At 38.4% G+C, this 23700-nt stretch overlaps 1 long non-coding RNA gene across 2 annotated transcripts in view; it reads right to left on the bottom strand.

Annotated features, from left to right (window-relative positions):
• Nucleotides 1–21318, bottom strand: part of LOC133250997 (uncharacterized) — a 147109-nt gene extending 125791 nt beyond the window's left edge. The window contains exons 1-3 of one of the 2 annotated variants that reach the window (XR_009737473.1): nt 21136–21318; nt 6642–6730; nt 4252–4304 (exon numbers count right to left, since the gene is read on the bottom strand). This is a non-coding gene — a long non-coding RNA (uncharacterized LOC133250997). Of the gene's footprint in view, nt 1–4251; nt 4305–6641; nt 6731–15233; nt 15615–21135 lie in introns of those variants that run through there. The other variant, XR_009737474.1, reaches the window with a different exon arrangement.
• Nucleotides 21319–23700: the final 2382 nt, after the last annotated feature.

Raw genomic sequence — 23700 nt, 5'->3', positions numbered from 1 at the left:
ATGCTATCTATGAAAGTATCTGACATCTCTGCCAATGGAGATAAATGACCTAAGAGATAGTAGACTCACTAGAAATAATAATAGCTAGCATTTATTGAGCAATTACTAACTGCCAGATGCTAAGGTAAGACTTGCCCAATCATTTAATCTATCATCGGACCTTCTGGCATCTACTATTGTTAACCCCATGTTTACAGGTAAGAAAAATGAAGGCTTGAAGAGGTTATTTACCTAGCTCAGTATCACAGACTCCTCACTGGTGGAGTCAAGACTTAAATTCTAAAAGTCTATGCTCTATGCATGTCCCAGGAGCTGAATAATCAATGCTCTAAAATTATGCAGACCCATGCAAAGCTAAAGCAGAACTCTGCTTTTATTAGCTCTGTTGAAACTTAAGAAGCAAATCCACCTCTGTGGAACAAAAATCATTCAGAGGTGTCATCAAAGTGCATTGACCTCTCAATGACACTAAGCCCAGAATAGGACCTGAGTTCCCACCCCCAACCCTCACCACTGCATCCTGATTCTTTACAGCCTAGGCACTTTCTGCTCCAGATCTTAACTGTAAACCAGAAGGAAGGAAAATTGACAGAAAGCCAAAATTGTGCTTTTTGTAATGCACTGAAACTCAGTTTGTGTTTTAAATTTCTATTGTAGTCACTGAAAACACAATTAAGAATTGATGAAAATATTGTAAGCTAATAATATTAATAGAACTAAAAAATTCCCCAAAATTATTGTTAAGCCATGTTGACTACCTGTACAAACACAAACATGTCTTACCGTATACCCAGATACACCTATGTATACTAAGCTAATAGAGAGCTTCACTATTAGAAATCAATTAATATGCAAATAGAGGGCTTCTGTTGCACATGACTATGATCCTAGTTCTGCCCACACTCTACTGGAACATACACAAGGCATTTGTATATATTCTATTTCTCTAAGAAAGATTTTAAAACTCAAATACTATGAGTCTCAGCCTTCATCAGAATGTTGAGATTTCCATTAACACAAATACTGAACATGGTAGTAATATAAACTGCTAGAAAATGTGCCCTGCTAAAACACACCTTGGAGAAGGCAATGGCACCCCAACACACCTATTGAAGCAACAGATTTTTTAAAAGCATAGTTAAAACAACAAAAAAATCCAGCTTAAAATAAAAGATTATTTTATGTAACTAAGAGATCTTTGGGATTGGAATGAAAACTGACTTTTCCAGTCCTGTGGCCACTGCTGAGTTTTCCAAATTTGCTGGCATATTGAGTGCAGCACTTTCATAGCATCATCTTTCAGGATTTGAAATAGCTCAACTGGAATTCCATCACCTTCACTAGCTTTGTTCGTAGTGATGCTTTCTAAGGCTCACTTGACTTCACATTCCAGGATGTCTGGCTCTAGGTCAGTGATCGTGATTATCTTGGTCGTGAATTTCTTTTTTGTACAGTTCTTCTGTGTATTCTTGCCACCTCTTCTTAATATCTTCTGCTTCTGTTAGGTCCATACCATTTCCGTCCTTTATCGAGCCCATCTTTGCATGAAATGTTCTCTTGGTATCTCTAATTTTCTTGAAGAGATCACTAGTCTTTCCCATTCTGTTGTTTTCCTCTATTTCTTTGCATTGATCGCTGAGGAAGGCTTTCTTATCTCTTCTTGCTATTCTTTGTAATTCTGCATTCAGATGCTTATATCTTTCCTTTTCGCTTCTCTTCTTTTCACAGCTATTTGTAAGGCCTCCTCAGACAGCCATTTTGCTTTTTTGCATTTCTTTTCCATGGGGACGGTCTTGATCCCTGTCTCCTGTACAATGTCACAAACCTCTGTCCATAGTTCAACATGCACTCTATCTATCAGATCTAGTCCCTTAAATCTATTTCTCACTTCCACTGTATAATCATAAGGATTTGATTTAGGTCATACCTGAATGGGTCTAGTGGTTTTCCCTACTTTCTTCAATTTAAGTCTGAATTTGGCAATAAGGAGTTCATGGTCTGAGCCACAGTCAGCTCCTGGTCTTGTTTTTGCTAACTGTATAGAGCTTCTCCATCTTTGGCTGCAAAGAATATAATCAATCTGATTTCGGTGTTGACCATCTGGTGATGTCCATGTGTAAACTCTTCTCTTGTGTTGTTGGAAGAGGGTGTTTGCTATGACCAGTGCATTCTCTTGGCAAAACTCTATTAGCCTTTGCCCTGCTTCGTTCCATATTCCAAGGCCAAATTTGCCTGTTACTCCAGGTGTTTCTTGACTTCCTACTTTTGCATCCCCTATAATGAAAAGGACATCTTTTTTGGGTGTTAATTCTAAAAGGTCTTGTAGGTCTTCATAGAACCATTCAACTTCAGCTTCTTCAGCATTACTGGTTGGGGCATAGACCAGTGATTGGATTACTGTGATATTGAATGGTTTGCCTTGGAAACCAACAGAGATCATTTTGTCATTTTTGAGACTGCATCCAAGTACTGCATTTTGGACTCTTTTGTTCAAAATTCTCCAAGCCAGGCTTCAGCAATACGTGAACCATGAACTTCCAGATGTTCAAGCTGGTTTTAGAAAAGGCAGAGGAACCAGAGATCAAATTGCCAACATCTGCTGGATCATTGAAAAAGCAGGAGAGTTCCAGAAAAACATCTATTTCTGCTTTATTGACTACACCAAAGCCTTTGACTGTGTGGATCACAATAAACCATGGAAAATTCTGAAAGAGATGAGAATACCAGACCACCTGACCTGCCTCTTGAGAAACCTGTATGCAGGTCAGGAAGCAACAGTTAGAACTGGACATGGAACAACAGACTGGTTCCAAACTGGGAAAGGAGTACGTCAAGGCTGTATACTGTCACCCTGCTTATTTAACTTACATGCAGAGTACATCATGAGAAATGCTGGGCTGGAAGAAGCACAAGCTGGAATCAAGATTGCCGGGAGAAATATCAATAACCTCAGATATGCAGATGATACCACCCTTATGGCAAAAAGTGAAGAGGAACTAAAAAGCCTCTTGATGAAAGTGAAAGAGGAGAGTGAAAAAGTTGGCTTAAAGCTCAACATTCAGAAAACGAAGATCATGGCATCTGGTCCCATCACTTCATGGCAAATAGATGGGGAAACAGTGTCAGACTTTATTTTGGGGGGCTCCCAAATCACTGCAGATGGTGATCGCAGCCATGAAATTAAAAGACGCTTACTCCTTGGAAGGAAAGTTATGGCCAACCTAGATAGCACATTCAAAAGCAGAGACATTACTTTGCCAACAAAGGTCCATCTAGTCAAGGCTATGGTTTTTCCAGTGGTCATGTATGGATGTGAGAGTTGGACTGTGAAGAAAGCTGAGTGCTGAAGAATTGATGCTTTTGAACTGTGGTGTTGGAGAAGACTCTTGAGAGTCCCTTGGACTGCAAGGAGATCCAACCAGTCCATTCTGAAGGAGATCAGTCCTGGGTGTTTTTTGGAAGGAATGATGCTAAAGCTGAAACTCCAGTACTTTGGCCACCTCATGCAAAGAGTTGACTCATTGGAAAAGATTCTGATGCTGGGAGGGATTGGGGGCAGGAGGAGAAGGGGACGACAGAGGATGAGATGGCTGGATGGCATCACTGACTCGAGGGACATGAGTCTGAGTGAACTCTGGGAGTTGGTGATGGACAGGGAGGTCTGGCGTGCTGCGATTCATGGGGTCACAAAGAGTCAGACACGACCGAGCAACTGAACTGAACTGAACTGAAGACGTCTTTGTGTGGCTGAATGAGAAACATATTAGCTCATAAATAGCAAATATTATATGCCATAACTGCTTCTGGATATTTTTTCCAAGTATCATCAATTCAATCAATAAATGTTTATAGAGCACCTACTACAAGAAAAGCACAAGGATAGACACTAGAGAATACAGAATGATTGACACATGTGCTACACAGCCCCTGCCCTCTATGCCCACCAAAATCATCAGTATCAATGAGTTGGAATACTGACAGTGAGCAGACCCCACAGGCTCTCCTAAGCCTAGACCTGTGCTAGCACCCTGGCAAGGAGTCTGCTTTCTCATGTCAAGGTGGTTTACAAACTTATTTTTGGAGCCCTCTGTGTGAAGCTGTTAGTCAGGGGACACCTACAGGTGTCCCCTGACAGGTACAAGTATGGCCTATACCCGTATCATCATCATGAAGGATTTTAACCAATAAGGTGAAAACTACATTGTCTAAATACAGGATGCACAGTGTCCTCAATCATGGAAACAGGATTACCTTTTCTGGTAAGATATGTGAATGGAGTACCAGTGTCTTCACAGAGGCAGCACCTAGGGTTTCGAAGAAATGCATGAATTGATCCTTATGGACAGGCACACATGTAAACAATTGTTATACATACACATAGGTTAGCTCTTTTGAATTTACACAGTTATATATACGAGTAGCTAATATTAAACCTGTGCCAATTGTTTGAATTTTTCATTTGTACATTTTGGACTTTTTCTTTTGGTTGATTAGAGTATTAAAGTTTCATATGCAAAGTGTATCAGTTTTTGTGTGTGTGTTTTTAGAGCAGAGCAAAGGAAATTGCTACCTAGAGAACAGACTATCTAGAAAATATTGTTAGACTTGTTCTTACAACTAAGCAAAATTATTCACTAATCAATCTAAATCTCTGAGAGAAGAAATAAGAAATCATCTCATCTACTGTTCACTGAATTGCCAGAATTCACACAGGAGTCATATGTGTAACCAAAACAAAAGTAATGTTTCTATATTTCAACCTGAAATATCTGAACTCCAAATTAGTTCCCGAGGCATTCTGAACCATCCTTTTGTTTTCTCTGAGTAGCTCTGTTACACTTGTGCCTACAGAGAAGTGACTAATAAGTTTCACTCTTTCATTGAGGATCAACTTTTGACTTACTTTGGCCTGAGGGAGGGAGGCATATAAATAATATTTGGATCAATTTTAGGCACAGATTAAATAGAACGTTTTCATGTACAAAGCAAGAGCCTAATTAGCATCAGACAAACCAGGTGCGGGTTAGAGTATAGCCTTCCTCCCTTTTCACTACGCTGCTGTTAACCTAAGTTCTCTTCTGTCTGAGTGCCCCACTCCTCTCCCCTTTCATACCTCCAAAATATGGAGTACATCCCTTTTCTCTCATGACTATTGTAAGATGGATTTGAAGATGTAACAAACCCTCCGTCCTCATTCTCATATTCGAATGTAACTCCTAGTTTCTGCTTGTGTCAATTTTTACAAAGTCTTAACCTGGTGCCTGGCCTCCAGCCTCTGTCTCTGAAAATCACCCTAAATCACCACCTGGTTAATCTTTCCAAGAATAATTTCAGCTTCCAATTACTCACCGTGGATGGCACAGTAAAATACAAAACTCTTTAATATGGCTTCTTTTTTTTTTTTTTTTTTTTTTAATATGGCTTCTTTAATGGGCTTCCCTTGTGGCTCAACTGGTAAAGAATCCACTCGCAATGCGGGAGACCTGGGTTCGATCCCTGGGTCGGGAAGATTCCCCTGCAGAAGGGAAAGGCTACCCACTCCAGTATTCTGGCCTGGAGAATCCATGGACTGTACAGTCCATGGGGTCGCAAAGAGTCGGACATGACTGAGCGGCCTTCACTTCACTTTAATATGGCATTTAAGTCCCTCCACTTCAAGGCCCCAAGGAACTAAATGTCAGTAGTAGCTCCATCCAGTCTCTGTGACAACTGAAAGCAGGCACACGTGCTTCCAAGCATACCCTGGGAGACAAGGAGACTCAGACAAGCCTGTGTCACTCTACAGGTGCACATGAGGAAGTTTCTTGTGGTCAAAGGCTGGGTCTGTTTCTAACCTTGTCTGTTTCTGGGGTGCACCTCATCTGATGAAAGCACTGAGAGACTCATTCTCACTTGAATACATTTTTTCCCAAAGCACATGAATTAAAGGAAAAGACATATAAGCGTTAAAGAATTTGAAAAATGTTAAGGTGACAGAGGTTTCCCAAAATTTCTAAGAGTTGTGCATAAGAAGATTCTCATGTGAAATACTAGTCCTATTTCCCCTGAACCCAAACTAGGCATCATTATTCTATAAAAATGTAAGTAGAGAAAAGCCCTTGCTCTACCTTCCCCAAACTTTCCAAATTTAATATTCTTTTCTAGTCTACTCATATCTTTATTTTCCAGATTGTGCTAAAGCTTGAGGACATTTTAACTTTGGCATTTTTGAAAAATAACAATGTTACTTCCTAAGAAACAGTGTAATATAATGCACTAAACTGGGAAGTCCTTGAGAGTAAACACTACTTTAATTATATTTGTAGATTTTCCAGCCAATTGCCAGGTTATTCTTAGGGTAAAATCAGAATGAGAAAAGGGTGCTATGGAAGGCAGGGATTTCACCGTTAATATGCCAGCTACTGACAATATGATTGAGAGGAAATCCCATAACCTGTCTGAGTCTGAGTTTGCTTAATGGCTACAGAGGGGTAATAACAACACTTCCTTCACAGGATAGTCTTGTTGGGAGGACTAATGATATAATGAGTAACAATGTGGTTTGTAAATGATAAGCACTGCATGATAGTGGTTATTGTCACCCCCAAGTATGAACTTGAATCCATAAAATGGGTAGAAAATAAAAAGAGAAAGCTGCACACCTGTAAACAGGCATCTTCTCAATCAGGAAAGCCAAGGCCAAAACCTGGAAAATATGTTATCCACCTGAAAGTCTTCCCCTAGTATATGTCTACAACAGAAAGGAAAAAGAAGAAAATTTCTTTTACATATGGTAAATTGGATTTGGTTTATTTTTTTTAATTTTATTTTATTTTTAAACTTTACATAATTGTATTAGCTTTGCCAAATATCAAAATGAATTCGCCACAGGTATACATGTGCTCCCCATCCTGAACCCTCCTCCCTCCTCCCTCCCCATACCATCCCTCTGGGTCGTCCCAGTGCACTAGCCCCAAGCATCCAGTATCGTGCATTGAACCTGGACTGGCATCTCATTTCATACATGATATTTTACATGTTTCAATGCCATTCTCCCAAATCTTCCCACCCTCTCCCTCTCCCACAGAGTCCATAAGACTGTTCCATACATCAGTGTCTCTTTTGCTGTCTCGTACACAGGGTTATTGTTATCATCTTTCTAAATTCCATATATATGTGTTAGTATACTGTATTGGTGTTTTTCCTTCTGGCTTACTTCACTCTGTATAATAGGCTCCAGTTTCATCCACCTCATTAGAACTGATTCAAATGAATTCTTTTTAATGGCTGAGTAATACTCCATTGTGTATATGTACCACAGCTTTCTTATCCATTCATCTGCTGATGGACATCTAGGTTGCTTCCATGTCCTGGCTATTATAAACAGTGCTGCGATGAACATTGGGGTACACGTGTCTCTTTCCCTTCTGGTTTCCTCAGTGTATATGCCCAGCAGTGGGATTGCTGGATCATAAGGCAGTTCTATTTCCAGTTTTTTAAGGAATCTCCACACTGTTCTCCATAGTGGCTGTACTAGTTTGCATTCCCACCAACAGTGTAAGAGGGTTCCCTTTTCTCCACACCCTCTCCAACATTTATTATTTGTAGACTTTTGGGTCGCAGCCATTCTGACTGGTGTGAAATGGTACCTCATAGTGGTCTTGATTTGCATTTCTCTGATAATGAGTGATGTTGAGCATCTTTTCATGTGTTTGTTAGCCATCTGTATGTCTTCTTTGGAGAAATGTCTATTTAGTTCTTGGGCCCATTTTTTGATTGGGTCATTTATTTTTCTGGAGTTGAGCTGTAGGAGTTGCTTGTATATTTTTGAGATTAGTTGTTTGTCAGTTGCTTCATTTGCTATTATTTTCTCCCATTCTGAAGGCTGTCTTTTCACCTTGCTGATAGTTTCCTTTGATGTGCAGAAGCTTTTAAGGTTAATTAGGTCCCATTTGTTTATTTTTGCTTTTATTTCCAATATTCTGGGAGGTGGGTCATAGAGGATCCTGCTGTGATGTATGTCAGAGAGTGTTTTGCCTATGTTCTCCTCTAGGAGTTTTATAGTTTCTGGTCTTATGTTTAGATCTTTAATCCATTTTGAGTTTATTTTTGTGTATGGTGTTAGAAAGTGTTCTAGTTTCATTCTTTTACAAGTGGTTGACCAGATTTCCCAGCACCACTTGTTAAAGAGATTGTCTTTAATCCATTGTATATTCTTGCCTCCTTTGTCAAAGATAAGGTGTCCATATGTGCGTGGATTTATCTCTGGGCTTTCTATTTTGTTCCATTGATGTATATTTCTGTCTTTGTGCCAGTACCATACTGTCTTGATAACTGTGGCTTTGTAGTAGAGCCTGAAGTCAGGTAGGTTGATTCCTCCAGTTCCATTCTTCTTTCTCAAGATCGCTTTGGCTCTTTGAGGTTTTTTGTATTTCCATACAAATTGTGAAATTATTTGTTCTAGCTCTGTGAAGAATACTGTTGGTAGCTTGATAGGGATTGCATTGAATCTATAAATTGCTTTGGGTAGTATACTCATTTTCACTATATTGATTCTTCCAATCCATGGATTTGGTTTATATTCCACCAGTTGAATTGGCCAAATCCAATAACAAGTTGAAATAAAAACTTTGTTTTAAAGCTGTATGGTTTATATGTCAGAGTAATTTGTATCAGACTAACCTTCAATGGAAAACAACTATAAAAGATGGATAAAACACTTGAAACAGGTATTTGGAGTCAGAAAAGATCAAATAATCAAACAGCAGAACTTGAAGGAATAAATCCCAGACAGAAAACGAAATGCACATGTGCACTGGAAGTAGTCTGGACATCAGCCTCCACTTTTGTCCTCATACCATTTTCTAACTCACGGTACACACACACAAAAAGAGCCACACTGAAAGTAAGGGAACTGCCAGTCCCACTGAAGATGATCAATTAATTGATTTATTGATTGATAACTGAATTTAAGAATTCCATAGATGAATTCAGTAAAATTCTAAAATTAAACAAGCAAAAAAAATCATTGATAACTGATGTTGGATCATTTGGGTAGCCATAAGGGAAAAGGTCCTGTTGACCCCTACCTTATACCATACATACACACACAAAAAAATCAGTTTCAGTTAGATGATAGACATCAATACGAAAGACAAATAATTATGCTTCTAGAAGTTAATATAAGAAACTGTATTTGTGACCTTAGTTTAAATAAATTTCTTTGCGACTCTGTGAACTGTAGCCCACCAGGCTCCTCCGTCCCTGGGATTCTCCAGGCAAGAATACTGGAGTGGGTTGCCATTTTCTTCTCCTTATACAGGGCACAGAAAGAGCTAACCATAAAGAAAAATGTTGATAAATCATATTTCATTACACTTGAGAAAGTCTATTATGTGAAAATATATCACTATGGGAGTGAAAAAATAAAATTAATATAAAAAAATATTTTTTAAAAAAAAGTGAAAGAGGCAAGTCAGCAAATAGGAAAAAAATATTTGCAATATATATTTCCAATAAATAGATCATTTCCATAATATATAAAGAAATATAACAAATCCATAAGAAAAAAGCAGAGAAACCAATTTTCAAAAATTGGACAAAAAATCCTGAATATACTATAAAAATCCAAATTGGCCAATTTTAATGACAATATCTAGTGTTAGTACAAATTTAAATCATCTGGAAGATTATCAGTAGGAGTATGAGCCAGTAAAACCACTTCAGAAAACATGCTGTCAATATCTGCCATAGTTGAACATATGTATCCTTTTTAATCCAACAATTCCACCACATGAAAAGCATTAAGATAAGCACAAAAGACATACATAAGGATGTTCATAACAGCCTTAGGCATAATTTCCCCAAAACAAAAATAACCTAAACACCTACAGAACGAATAAATTGTGGCATGGTGTTTCAATAATACAGCAGGGGTCAGCAAACTATAGCCTGTGGGTCAAACCCAGCTATGCTCATTTACAGATCTACAGCTGTATTTGCACCACATTCACCAAGTTGAGGAGTTGCAACATAGACCATATGGCCTACGAGGCTAAAAATGCTTACTACGTCTAGATCTATACAGAAGTTTGTCAATCTCTGCAGTGAATGAGAGCAATGAGAAAGAATGAAATACTACTACTACTTTATCATTATAGCAAGGCAAACTTGACACACATCATGCTGGTGGGTAAAAGCCAGACACAAAAGAATGCGTGTTATGATTCAATTTATGTAACTTTATATAAAGCTCAAACACAAACAAAATTAACATAAGTCAGAGAGAAACAGTGATAGATGCCAGAATGTTGTTTACGTTTGGGGAAACAAAATAACTTGGAAGGGTTTCCCTGGTAGCTCAGCTGTTAAAGAATCTGCCTGCAATGCAGTAAACCTCAGTTTGATTCCTGGGTCAGCAAGTTCCCCTGGAGAAGGGATAGGCTACCCACTCCAGTATTCTTGGGCTTCCCTGGTGGTTCAGATGGTAAAGAATCCACTTGCAATGAGGGGCACATGGGTTCAGTCCCTGGGTTAGGAAGAGCCCCTGAAAGAGGGCATGGCAACCCACTCCCATATTCTTGCCTAGAGAATCCCCATGGACAGAGGAGCCTGGCAGGCTACAGTCCATGGGGTCGCAAAGAGTCGGACATGACTGAGCGACTAAGTACAGCACAGCACAGTAACTTGGAAAAGCAATGGTGCAAATGATCCCTCTCTCTAAACTTGACAGTCTCATTTAAAAGTGAGAATGAAGCGAGCAGGGCTGGAGAGAAGTACCCACACCCAACTCAGTCCTCCACGGCACATCACAGAGGCCACTGCCAAATCTCTCATCAGGTTACACTATAGGCTCCTGAGTTGAAAAGACAAAAGGAGACAAAATCAATCATTCCATAGCTGCTGGGAAGTTTAGATAAAGACCTATTACAAATCTCCTCTGATCCCTTTGTATTTGAACAGTAGGAAAAAAGTGAGCTACAACAATCTAAACCAAATAGAGTGTTTCAGTGTCAACTAAAAGAATATGTCCACCCCAAATCCACCCTCTTCATTTGGATGAGTGAATGAAATTGCTGGAGGCTCGTAAGAGTATTGATTTTGGAACAATAATTAAAATCTAATGGAGTTAATCAGCTTCACATAGAACTATAAATTTCATCCAAAGACATGATAAATTGCTTTAAAAAATATCTGACTGCTCATCTACTCAATTTTTTAAAATTTAGATTTCATTTTCTGACAATGTTATTCATCTTAACTGAGAGAAATATTCATACCATCTGAAGTGCTGGACACTTTATTCAAAGAAGAGGAGGGAAAAGGGAATCATTTGGTTCTTTATGGGGGTCAAATTAGACATCAAATAAAGTATGAAGTTTCTTCACCAGATACATTTCATAAAGTTAAATGGTTCTTTCAAGATTATGCTGACAATAGAGTCTTCAGCCTTTATTATAATATAGTCTATGACCTAACTAATAAGGATAATAATGTATCATCAAAAATGCTGTTAATTGAAAACTGTAAGTCTAATTAACCAGGGATGTGACCATGCATAACATATTATTAATAGAATGAAAAGATTGCACCACACCAACTGCTACCCAGGAAAAAACATGACAAGGACAGTCCAGCAGTTCAAAGACACTTCACATCCATTTTGGCAAAAGTTACTGATGTGATTTTCCTTTCATTAAAGGAAATTAATGTAGACTTCCTTGCAAAATGACTTAAAACCAGAAGAAGTAACTTGAGGCAGATTTAAAAGATAGGTCACAGGGCAGCTGCTTGGGACCCCCACCTATAAAGGACCCTCAAACTCTGCTGAAGACATCAGAAATATGGTGCCAATTAACTTGTTTCCACATGAAACTCTATGTTTACATACTGGGTAAAATGTAAATTGGTCCCACTTCCAGTGAATTCTCTGTAATGAAAAATATATTCTGTCCTAGTGCTCATCCCTTTCGATTGAGCATTGTGTGATACGCACGCACATCAGGAAGCTTGGAGACCACTATAGTTTCTCAGAAGTGCTAGCCGCTCAGTCGTGTCTGACTCTCTGTGACCCCATGGCTGCTCTGTCCATGGAATTCTCCAGGCAAGAACACTGGAGTGAGTAGCCATTCCCTTCTCCAAATCCCAAAACAGCCACTAATATTTACTGAAAGTCAGCTGTTAGAGCTAATAAAATTTTAACACTAAAAGAATATGTGGTACAGGACTCACTCCAGATAAAAATGGATTTATTATCTAAATTTTAAATTCTATTTCTCCTAAGAAGTTCCCTTGTACCAGGAAACATCTTTTTAAAAAATCTAACAAGTAAACTGCACTACAGAAAGATGGAACTCATTTTGCCAGTATTAAAAGCGAGTATCCAGATGAAAATGGCTTGCTGAGAGCATGTTAAAATCTCCCCAGTCCAGCAGCTAAGACTTAAAATAATATATTGAATACAATGGATATATAGAGAGATATTTAAACATATATATCTGTAGTTGAAGACAAGAAAATAAAATCTCTGCGGGTTAGAAAAGGGAACTCAGTAACAGATGCTTAAGCCTCATAGCTCAAAAGAACTTGGATCTAGTTTGGAATACTGAGACTAAGGCCTCTATGGTCTCATGGGATTGCTTTTAAATGTACCCTAGGGACTTCCCTGGTGGTCCAATGGTTGGGAGTCTTCCTGATGATTCAGAGGACATGGGTTCAATCCCCAGGTCTGGGAAGATTCCGTGTGCCATGGGGTAACTAGGCTTGTGGGGCACAAATATACAGCCTATGCTCTAGAGCAACAGAGACCCATGCAGCCCTAAATAGATAAATAAATATTTTTTTAAGTGTACTCCACACAATGTGGGTGACTCAAAGCAGGTTCTCCAATTAAAGGTGACAATTCAGTGTTACCCATGACCTCATGTGAAGCATGTTCAGGGAGCACGACTCTCTCTGTCCTCTAGCATCAAAATTAAATAACAAGCTAGAGCTGCTTTTCAAGAGAGAGATTTCTGACTGGAAATTCCTAAGTTACTACACATTTATTCTGTTGAAATATTTTAAATTTTTATTTCTGATAAAAGTATATATAAATCTTAGTGCAATTAACACCAACCAAATTGTTACATCTACTGTATTTGAATAGGAAGGGTTAATAGACTTCAACACTTTGAAAAAAAATTTTAATATGAATTTATTTATTTTAATTGGAGGCTAATTACTTTACAATATTGTATTGGTTTTGCCACACATTGACATGAATCCACCACTGGTGTACATGCGTTCCCCATCTGAAAAAAAAAAAAATTGACCAAAGATCTCCCAATAAAAGTTAGTGATGTGCTGAGAAGAACTGTAAGTGTTTAAGAACTTTAAAGATATAAAATCAGTATTATGGTTCATAAAATAAAAGCAAGAGTCACGAAGCAAGGGAAACCTAGAAAAGAACAGTGTAATCATTGAAATTTAAACATTCAACAAGTAGACTACATAGCATATTGTGTGTGTGTGTGAGTGTATGTTCAGTTGCTCAGTCATGTCCAACTCTTTGCCATCCCATGGACTGTAGCCTGCCAGGCTCCTCTGTCTATGGAATCTTCCAGACAAGAATACTGAAGTGGGTTGTCATTTCCTTCTCCAGAGGAACTTCCCAACCCAGGGATCGAACCCGCATCTCCTGCACTGGCAGGCGGATTCTTTACCACTGTGTCATCTGGGAAGCATATAGTATATTGGGCACAGCCAAAGAGAAAACTGCCAAATGGAAAATTGAATTGAGGAAATCTCCCAAAGCACAACATAAGGAGGTAAGATATGGACATTTAGAAGATAGATATAGAAGTCCCAACACGCAGGTAAGAATGCTGTAAGAAGCAACTAATGGAAAAGCTATGTTCAATGAGATAATTGCAGAGAATTATACAAAACTAAAGAAGGACATGAAACCTCAGGTTAAAAAGCCCATTGAGTACCAGACATGAAAAATTTATTTAAAAATCCATGCTGAGATATATTGTTCATAAAACAAAAATAAAGAGATTCTTAAAAACTTCCAAAAAGAAAAGGCATTGTCTATCCAAGCATGACAATCAGACTGACAGTAGGTATCAGGTTACAACCCCAGAAAAGAAAAAAACTTAACTTGATACAGTCTAAACTTTCTCAATTAACTATGCTATGCTATGCTATGCTAAGTCACTTCAGTCGTGTCCGACTCTGTGCAACCCCATAGACGGCAGGCCACCAGGCTCCCCGTCCCTGGGATTCTCCAGGCAAGAACACTGGAGTGGGTTGCCATTTCCTTCTCCAGTGCATCAAAGTGAAATGTGAAAGTGAAGTCACTCACTCATGTCCGACTCCTAGCGACCCCATGGACTGCAGCCTACCAGGCTCCTCCGTCCATGGGATTCTCCAGGCAAGAAGAGTACTGGAGTGGGGTGCCATTGCCTTCAAGGCTCAATGAGCATTACTGTCCTCTGACTTAAAATGTAAAACCACTGTTTAGTCTACCTTGACCTCTGTCCTTCCATCCCAGCCTTCTTACTAAACTTACTTTCTTATTAAACTTACTAAGCTTCCCAGGAGGTGCTAGTGGTAAAGAATCCACCTGCCAGGACAGAAGATGTGGGTTCAATCCTTGGATCGGGAAGATACCCTGGAGAAGGGAATGGGAACCGACTGCAATATTCCTGCCTGGGAAATCCCATGGAGAGAGGAGCCTGGCCAGATACAGTCTGTGGGGTCACAAAGAGTGCACAACTGAGCGTGCGCACACACACACACACACACATACTTACTAAAATTCTTAATTTCAAGGCTAGACTACCTGATGATGAAATGTAGGAAATGATAATTGCTATTCCTACACATGCATCATCATATGTAAGAAGAATTCAAAGTTCATTCTTGGTGAGAAATGCTTCCTGGGATGAATCTTCTCATTTTAAAAAACAGATTCGACTGTAGGAGGAGTAAAATGAATTTCCACTTCTACATCACATGTCCAGTGGCAATAAGACAAACAGCAAAAGGGAGCTCAAGGCTTCTGCACACTGTCTTCATATGTTGGGACACTCTAACAGTACACAGAGATATCAATGCCTCATTGAGTACACAGGACATATTTTAATGTAAACTAATTTTTTTCAAAGAAAAACAGAAAAAATGAAGACCTTTTCCCAAATTCTCATATAAAGCATTGTTAACAGAAGAGCTCAGCAGTTTTCTACCTTGAAGAAAAAGGTTGTACTTACATTTCTTACTTTTGAAAAAGTTCTTCCACCTGGATTGAATCTGTGCTTCAGTCTAATTGAAAATGAAAAATCTCCAGAGAGGAGAAATCCAGTGACATTCAGAGCCTAAGGCTTGACTCACAAAGTAATTCTACCAGTAATATTTTTATGGTTGCAGAAAATGGAAAAACACAGATATTTTGGCTTGTAGTATTAAATTTAATTCATAAAGTTTAGTAGCAATACTCCTGAGGAAAGAGAAAAGCCAGCTTTCAATATAACTAGTCCAGAAAAAAAGAAAAAAAAATGAAACATTGCTGTTGCGGAAATTGTTTACTTCAAATTTCAAATATAGGCTTCAGGGTTCTGAAACACGGAAAGATATAAATGGTTTATTATATATCTCAGATTGTAAAAGTATTAAAAAGATTTCCTAGGGTGAATATAGTTACCTAAAATCATAGAACAAAATAACAGAACAAAGAAAAAAAGGTATTGTTTTATTTTTATTAGTTCTCCTGTCATTCATAATATATAAAGAGGATTCAATATTAGTTTTCTGAATAGATATTATGAGGACTGTAAATACATCTTAGAATCTAGTCTATTTCCCCTTGAAAAGTTATATGTTTTTAAGAAAATAAAGAAAACAGGAGGAAAAGTCTTGGTTTGTGAACATATGCACATATATATCATTTGAGGGACTCCTCAAGTATAATAGAAACCACTTACAAAGATCAAACCACATTCTTTCATTGTTTTCATTGACCATGTGTCAGAATACTGACCCATTTGACATTTTTAACACACATTGATTAAGTATAGAAATGAAGATTTCTCCCAAAAAAAATAGTAAATGCACCCTCTTCATTTTAGAATTTTATCCATATTAGAGGAAAGAGTTGTAACCAACCTCAAATGTTCAAGTAGGGACTTAAAGAGAGCTTGCTGTACACTATAATGTACAACACCTGTAATGAAATAACACACTTTAAAGAAATATTGAAAGGAAAATAATTACATTCATAACTTAAATATAATTCTTCAATTCTTCATTTTTAAAGCTGTATACTTTTTCATGATTTACCTAATTCCAAATCCTACTTCACCTGGGAAAGGAAGGAAGGGGGAACACAGGGAAGGAGGAAAGGAGGAAGGAAGGAAGGGAAAAGGGCCCTTTTTCTTTTATTAGCTCAAATATTGTTCTACATTTTCAGAAGCCCAGCAAATATTTTACTTTATTCATGGTGTCTAATTTTCAGTCAATAGAAATATTATTATTCATTTACCATCTAATGAAGGAGACATTTTCATTAAAAAATGCTAGACCAGAAAAAGTATTAGGACAACATATTAAACATTTAAAAGATAAAAGAAAATTATAACTTAGACATGCTGCTGCTGCTAAGTCACTTCAGTCGTGTCCAACTCTGTGCGACCCCATAGATGGCAGCCCACCAGGCTCCCCCGTCCCTGGGATTCTCCAGGCAAGAACACCGGAGTGGGTTGCCATTTCCTTCTCCAATGCTTGAAAGTCAAAGTGAAGTTGCTCAGTCGTGTCCGACCCCCAGTGACCCCATGGACTGCAGCCTACTAGGCTCCTCCATCCATGGGATTTTCCAGGCAAGAGTACCGGAGTGGGGTGCCATTGCCTTCTCCGATAACTTAGACACGGACCTCACTATTTACTCTAAGCTAATTCCAAATGGATTACACATTTACATATTTTACAAAAAATAGAAGTACCAGACAAATCCAGGGGTTTAATATAGTACTGGAATGGAGAAGGCCTTTCCAAACATGTCACAATTACAGAAGCCATAAATTAAATAAATAAATAAATTTAGTAACCTATTTGGTAAAAAGTTAACGTATACAGAAAACTACTTTAATAGGCTAGGCTATCATGAAGCAATCCTGTTGATTACACTGAGTTACCATAAAGCAATCACACTGCAGCTTCATTACCAACGTACAAATCATTTTACTTGTATATAAATATGAGTCTCTTTTTCACACTACTTTTTCATTTTTGATGCCTAGTATTAGTAATACACATAACACCTACAGTGTTTTGTATCATATAAGACAATATTGATACAGGTGCTGACAGGTGATCCATCTTATAAACAGACGAGGTAAACATATGGTATTGATAAATACAGTATAGTATTGTAAATATATTTTCTCTTGCTTACAATTTTCTTAATAACATTTTCTTCTCTCTAGCTTATTTATTGTAAGAATACAGTACATAGTACATATAACATATAATTATGTGTTAATTTTTTTATATTATTGGTAAGGATTGTGGTCATCAGTAGGCTATTAGTAGTTCAGTTTGAAGGAAATCAAAAGTTACACATGGGGGCTTCCTGGGTCATTCTGTAGTAAAGAATCTGCCTGCCAAAGCAGGAGACAGAGGTTCAATCCCTGATCCAACATGCCACAAAGCAAGTAAGCCCATGCACCACAATTATTGAGCCTGTGCTCTAGAGCCCGAGAGCAGCAACCACTAAGCCCACAAGCTGCAACAACTGAAGCCAGAGTACCCTAGAGCCCATGCTCCGCAACGAGAAAAGCCACCAAAACGAGAAGCCCGCATGTGCAACTGGAGAGTAGCAGTCTTTCTTTCTCTTTCTTTCTCTTTCTTTTTCTCTATTTCTCTTTCTTTCTGTCTTTCTCTCTTTCTCTTTCTTTCTTTCTTCCTTTCTTCCTTTCAATTGGAGGCTAGTTACTTTACAATATTGTGGTGGTTTTCGCCATACATCAACATGAATCAGCCTTGGGTGTACATGTGTCCCACCATCCTGAACCCTCCTCCCACCTCCCTTCCCAACCCATCCCTCTGGGTTGTCCCAGAGAACCAGCTTTGGGTGCCCTGCTTCATGCATCAAATTTGCACTGGTCATCTATTTTACATATGGTAATACACATGTTTCAATGCCATTCGCTCATATCGTCCAACCCTTGCCTTCTCCCACATATTCCAAAAGTCTGTTCTTTACCAGATTCTTTACCATCTGGGCCACCAGGGAAGCCCAAGAATACTGGAGTGGGTAGTCTATCCCTTCTCCAAGGGATCTTCCTTACCCAGGAATTGAACCGGAATCTCCTGCACTGCAGGCTGAGCTACTAGGGAAGCCTCTCCGTTCCCCTGGTAACCACTAATTCTTTCTCTATGAGTCTGCTTCTTTTTGTTAAATTCACTAGTTTGTTGTATTTTTTATATTCCACATATAAGTGATATTGTATAGTATTTTCATTTCTCTGACTTATTTCATTAAGCATAATACCCTCTGGGCCCATCCATGTTATGCAAATGGCAAATTTTCATTCTCTTTTTTGACTGTGTAGTAGTCCATTCTCTCTATATATACCACATCTTCTTTATCACCTTGCATGTTGATGGATACTTAGGTTGCTTCCATATCTCGGCTATTGTGAATAATACTGCTATGAACATTGGGGTGTATCTTTTCAAACTAATGTTTTTGTTTTCTTCAGATATATAAACAGGAGTGGTATTGGTAGATCATACACTAGTTCTATTTTTAGTTTTTTGAGGAAACTCCATGCTATTTTCCACAATGGCTACACCAATTTACAGTTTCATCAACAGTGCAGGAAGGTTCTCTTTTCTCCACACCTTCACCAAAATTTATTATTTGTGTTCTTTTTGATAACAGCCCTGCTGGGAGATGTGAGGTGACACCTATTGTGGTTTTGATTTGTATTTCTCTCATGATTAGTGAAGTTGAGCTTCTTTTCATATGCCTGTTGGCCATCTTCATTTCCTCTTTAGAAAAATATCTATCCAGTTCTTCTGCCCATTTTTAATATGTCCAAGGTAATCTGTCACAGTATAATTAATAATAGCAAAAGATCGGTATTAACCTAAATTTATGTTAACAAATGTCAAGTAAAATGAATTATGGTAAATCCATTCTACATAGTATGATACAGCTTATTGAAGTGAATAAAAACCTCTTTACATATCTACTTATGTACACATAAAATTACTAGAAGGAGCTATATGAAAATAACTGCTACCAGGGAGCAGACTGCATTGCTGACAGAATGAGGAAGCCGACTTCGCACTCTATACTTTTACACCTTTGGATCTTTGATCTATGTTAATGTATTGTTCATTAAAATAAAATAGTAAAGAATGGTCTTGACTAACAACAGTCACTTGTGCTTGACACTCTACTGTTTTACATATTATTTTATATAATTCACATTTTTTTAAATGTTCAATCTCACTCATGATAAATAAATGTATGTCGAAACTACACTGAGATAACTCTTTTCACTTATCAGATCAGCAAATATCCTAGAGTTCGAAAACACACTGTCTGGGCAGGGGAAAAGTTCGCTTTCAGAGGAGGACACTGTGACCCGTGAAGGCTGAGACTTCTCTGTAATCAGAGGCGGGGCTGGAATATTCTCCCAGAAGGTCTGGGTCAGGTGTTACGCTGCCTCTCACCACTAAAGGGTGATTATAGCAACATTTTGGTAGAAGACACAGTTGTAACTTTTCACTCTTTATAACAGTCAATAATTATCAACATAAAATTGATTTTTTCAGGGACATTACTTCAGAGACTTTACAGATGATATTCAAAAGGAGTCAACAGAAATGCGCTGGACTGGCCATCAGGAGTCGATTCCAGCCTGACTCAGCCATCGCTTTAAATTCTCCTGGCCTTCATTTCTATGTATAGAAAATGAACAAGAAAATATCTAAGTTTCCTTTCAAACTCTAAACCCTTTATGTGACCCAAGTCAACTGTATGATCACAACTCCTCCAGCATTTGGGGATCAGCTCTTTATGTAAAACCAAGTCAGATAGTTTATGTGCCTAACCCAAGTCATCACATGGTCTAGCCTCCTCAACTCTTTCCTTTTCCAACAGTCATATTTCTATGTATTTAAGACCACAAGATTCATTTCTTACCCATCCCTAACAGGTTACATGGAAGCCCGCTTCTTTGCTGTTGCCATACACCTAACAAACTGCGTTCACCTTCTGTCCCTTGCTGACAGTCACTGCTGGGAGCTCGGGAACTGACACCTCTTTCTTGATCCCACTCCAGCACCCCTAACACAATAACAGACATTTTCAGGCACTATCAACAGAATATAAAACAAGCAGAAACAGCTACAAATCAATAAAGAGGTAATGCTATACAGTATTCAAATCACTTTGCTGCAGAAATGGCTGGGGATAAAACCTATTCCTAATAAGGAAACAGGAAAATCCTACTGTGTGCCCCTTTCCAAGCCCAGCTCTAACAATAAAAGTCTTGTAAAATAATTTATAATCATAAGAGGGAGGTTTAAGCCAGAGGAGTTTGGTTTTAGTCTAAATGGGTGCTTCTCTCCAGGCTTGAAAGAGTAGAATACCCACAGAGGGGACTACGGGCAAGGGCTCATGAGCCTTCTTGTATTTACTCAGCCATCCCCTGAAGGTCATAAACTCAATAAAGGAGGAGAAAATACAGAAAACAGCTCTCCTATTTCCCCTAATTAATACATCATCTCTGTAATAGGTGAAAGAAAAGCTTTCAAGTTTCCATGTGATTTAAAATCCCTTCTTTCAACAGTGTGACAGAGAGCAAGAAAATTTACACACCCTTGAGACAAGACAGTGAAAATATATTACTGTCCTGCGCAGGTAGATGCAAATTGCTAGTGGTGATTTTTTTATGTACAGATGTAGAAATAAATGCACTGGCCAAATCTGTTGCTAATATTACAGGGCATATTGGATAGCTTTTCCAGAATTGAAACAATCTCAAGTCCTGTATTAACAATGGCAGGAACAGTTTTATTACATCAGCAGCAATTTGTAGTTAGTCTCTCAAAATCATTTAAAATGACCACAAGGAAAATTTGAAAAGCAAAATAGTTGCCTACCTGGCATCTTTCAGACCTTTAATGATATTAGGGGTCTCTCCAATTACCTCCAGCACTCTATATTATTTTGCATGAACTCTTCAGACAACCACCTAAATAATGGTAAGCCGTGTAAGTTCTAGTATTACCCTTCTAGAATTTCCACTCACAACTGGTTTAAATTACTCGGGTCCATTCTGGGACAGTAGTTGGCATTCTCCATACCTTGAACAGATGAAAAGGTAATTATGTCAAGAAAACTGGCTCTGTTTTTCCCACTTGGGGAATTAAAAGTACCTATTTTCCTAGGCTTGTCACCTTACCCGAGAACCTGCAAATAAAAATATTTTTTATTTGCTTCAGACTTTGTCGGGCCTTCCTGACATTTCCAGGTGCTGCTAATCCTATGTTTAGTAATTTTCCAAAGGAGAGCATGCTACATGGTCCCATGAGCAGTGGATGCAAGCAAGGTTATGAAGTCCAGTATCCCAGCAAAGATGGGCAAGGGCCAGGTCTCCTGTTCTCAGTTATGAAGTTTAGGCACTCTCATTCCCTTCCCCCACCTCAGGGGCCCTGGAGAGACAGCTGTGACCTTGAAGTCATTGCTCCTCAATGACAGGAGGCAGTAGGCCTTTTGTCAGGTGGCGTCCAGCACCCAGGGACTGGGTCATCGCTCTGATGCAGAGTGTACGGTTGAGGCACTCAGAATGCTCTTCACACAAGAGGTAGAATGGCATCCAGGTGAGAAACTCAACTGCCTGCCAGTTGTGTAATCTTGGTGGAGTCATCATTTTCTCAGTTAATGCGGGGAAAATACTTAAATCCGGAATTCTTTCTGAGCACTAAATAAGTTTGTACATGTAAAGTGCTTGGAACAGTGCCTGGCACAAAGTAACTACCTAATAAATTCATTAAGTACAATCAGCTACCATCATATTAATTTTGGTTCTTAAAAGTCCAGCAGCCATTCCATGAGACCAGCGTTCCAAATCACACCGACATTCTAAGGAGCCAAGGCCATGAAGTCTCTTGCATTAGATTATATGGTCCCCATCTTGTGGATCCTATTTAAGTAGACAGCAGGTATGTCGGTTTAGGGAGCGTTAATATACCCCAATAAACCAGGTGTGCTACAACAGCCATGGATCTCTTCCTTAATGACTTCTCTAATTCCATTTGAGATGGTTTTCTAAGCATGGAGAAATCTGGCCATTGCTCTGACTCTCTCTTTGCCCCATCCAGATCAGCAGTTTGGATGGATAGGATAGCTCATGATGTAAATGATGCAAATAGATGCAATTCTGATCTTCATTATAGTGGTGGAACTCTGGCCATTCTGTCACCCTCTGCGGAACATTGGACTACATCAGGGCCAACTGCCTTCAGCTTTGGGCTCTTAGATCAAAACTATGAAATAGTAGGAGAAATCTCATTTGACATCCTGTTACATTTGTATCTGTTTTGCCCTGGTGATTTCTTTTTTTTAATGACATTTCTTATTTTCTTTATAATTTTACAAGCAATATATCTTCAATATAGAAACTAGAAATACATAAAAGCATAAAGTAAAAAATAAGAAACATCCATAATCCTTACCCTCTAGAGATAACCATCATTAGCATTTTTATACACTTCCTCCCAATGTCTACATATTTTTTAATTGAAATATACTTGACCTACAACACTATGTTAGTTCCAGACACACAACATAGTGATTTGATATTTCTATACATTACAAAGTGATCACCATGGTACATCTAGACTGCGTACTTCTTTACCTTCCAATGTATTCCGAAATCCCAAGTCACTTGCAAAATGTCAGTAAAACTGTACAATGAAAGAAAGAACCCTGGAGAATCCTTTTTGGAATCAGCCAGCAGGGGAAATAACATAGCATTGAACATTAAGAATGGCCACTGATCAAATTTCACCAAAGACTAGTTGTCTTGACTCAGAACTTCCCAGAAAGAGTAAATAAGAAATAAAGTTGACTTGATTTATTTTGGCAGCCAACAGATAGATTTTGGTTTATTTTCTTCCTGTCTTACAAGATAATTTTTTTTTTAAAGCAAAGAAAAAAATATATAGGGAAGGAACAAGGTAAATCCCAGGTCAATTTTTAAATAAATGTTCTACTTTGTCCAAAAGGAGCACTGAGCTTACAACAGGCATTAAAAAGGAAAAAAAAAAAAAGCTAGGATAAATACTAGACAGTTTAAAATGTAATCAACTGGCAATGCCCTCAAAGGCCACAGGGTACTAAGTAACCCCCAGCAGAAAAGCAAGTGAAAAGCAAGTCCAGTCAGAAAGCAAACGTCCCCTCCTCCCCTCCTCCCTCCTCCCACAGGACAGGCTAAGGAGCTGGCTCTTGACTTGGGACAGGCTTTTTTTTATTCTCTTATACATGAGGTAATAAGATAGTGATCAAGGCTGCCTCCAGCCCTTGGGTTTAAAATATACTCAAGCTCACAAAATACAATAAGTTGATTATTTACCATTATTTTAGAAAACACAATGTCACGTTTCTTGGATTTGTGGTTTACACATTTATCATTTCCTACACTAGACACACTGACAAGTCTTACT

Source organism: Bos javanicus, chromosome 7 (assembly GCF_032452875.1).
Source record: "Bos javanicus breed banteng chromosome 7, ARS-OSU_banteng_1.0, whole genome shotgun sequence".
In the NCBI taxonomy this organism is placed as follows: Eukaryota; Metazoa; Chordata; class Mammalia; order Artiodactyla; family Bovidae; genus Bos; species Bos javanicus.
Note: the sequence above shows the minus strand (reverse complement) of the source record. Positions and strands in the feature narration are given on the sequence as shown.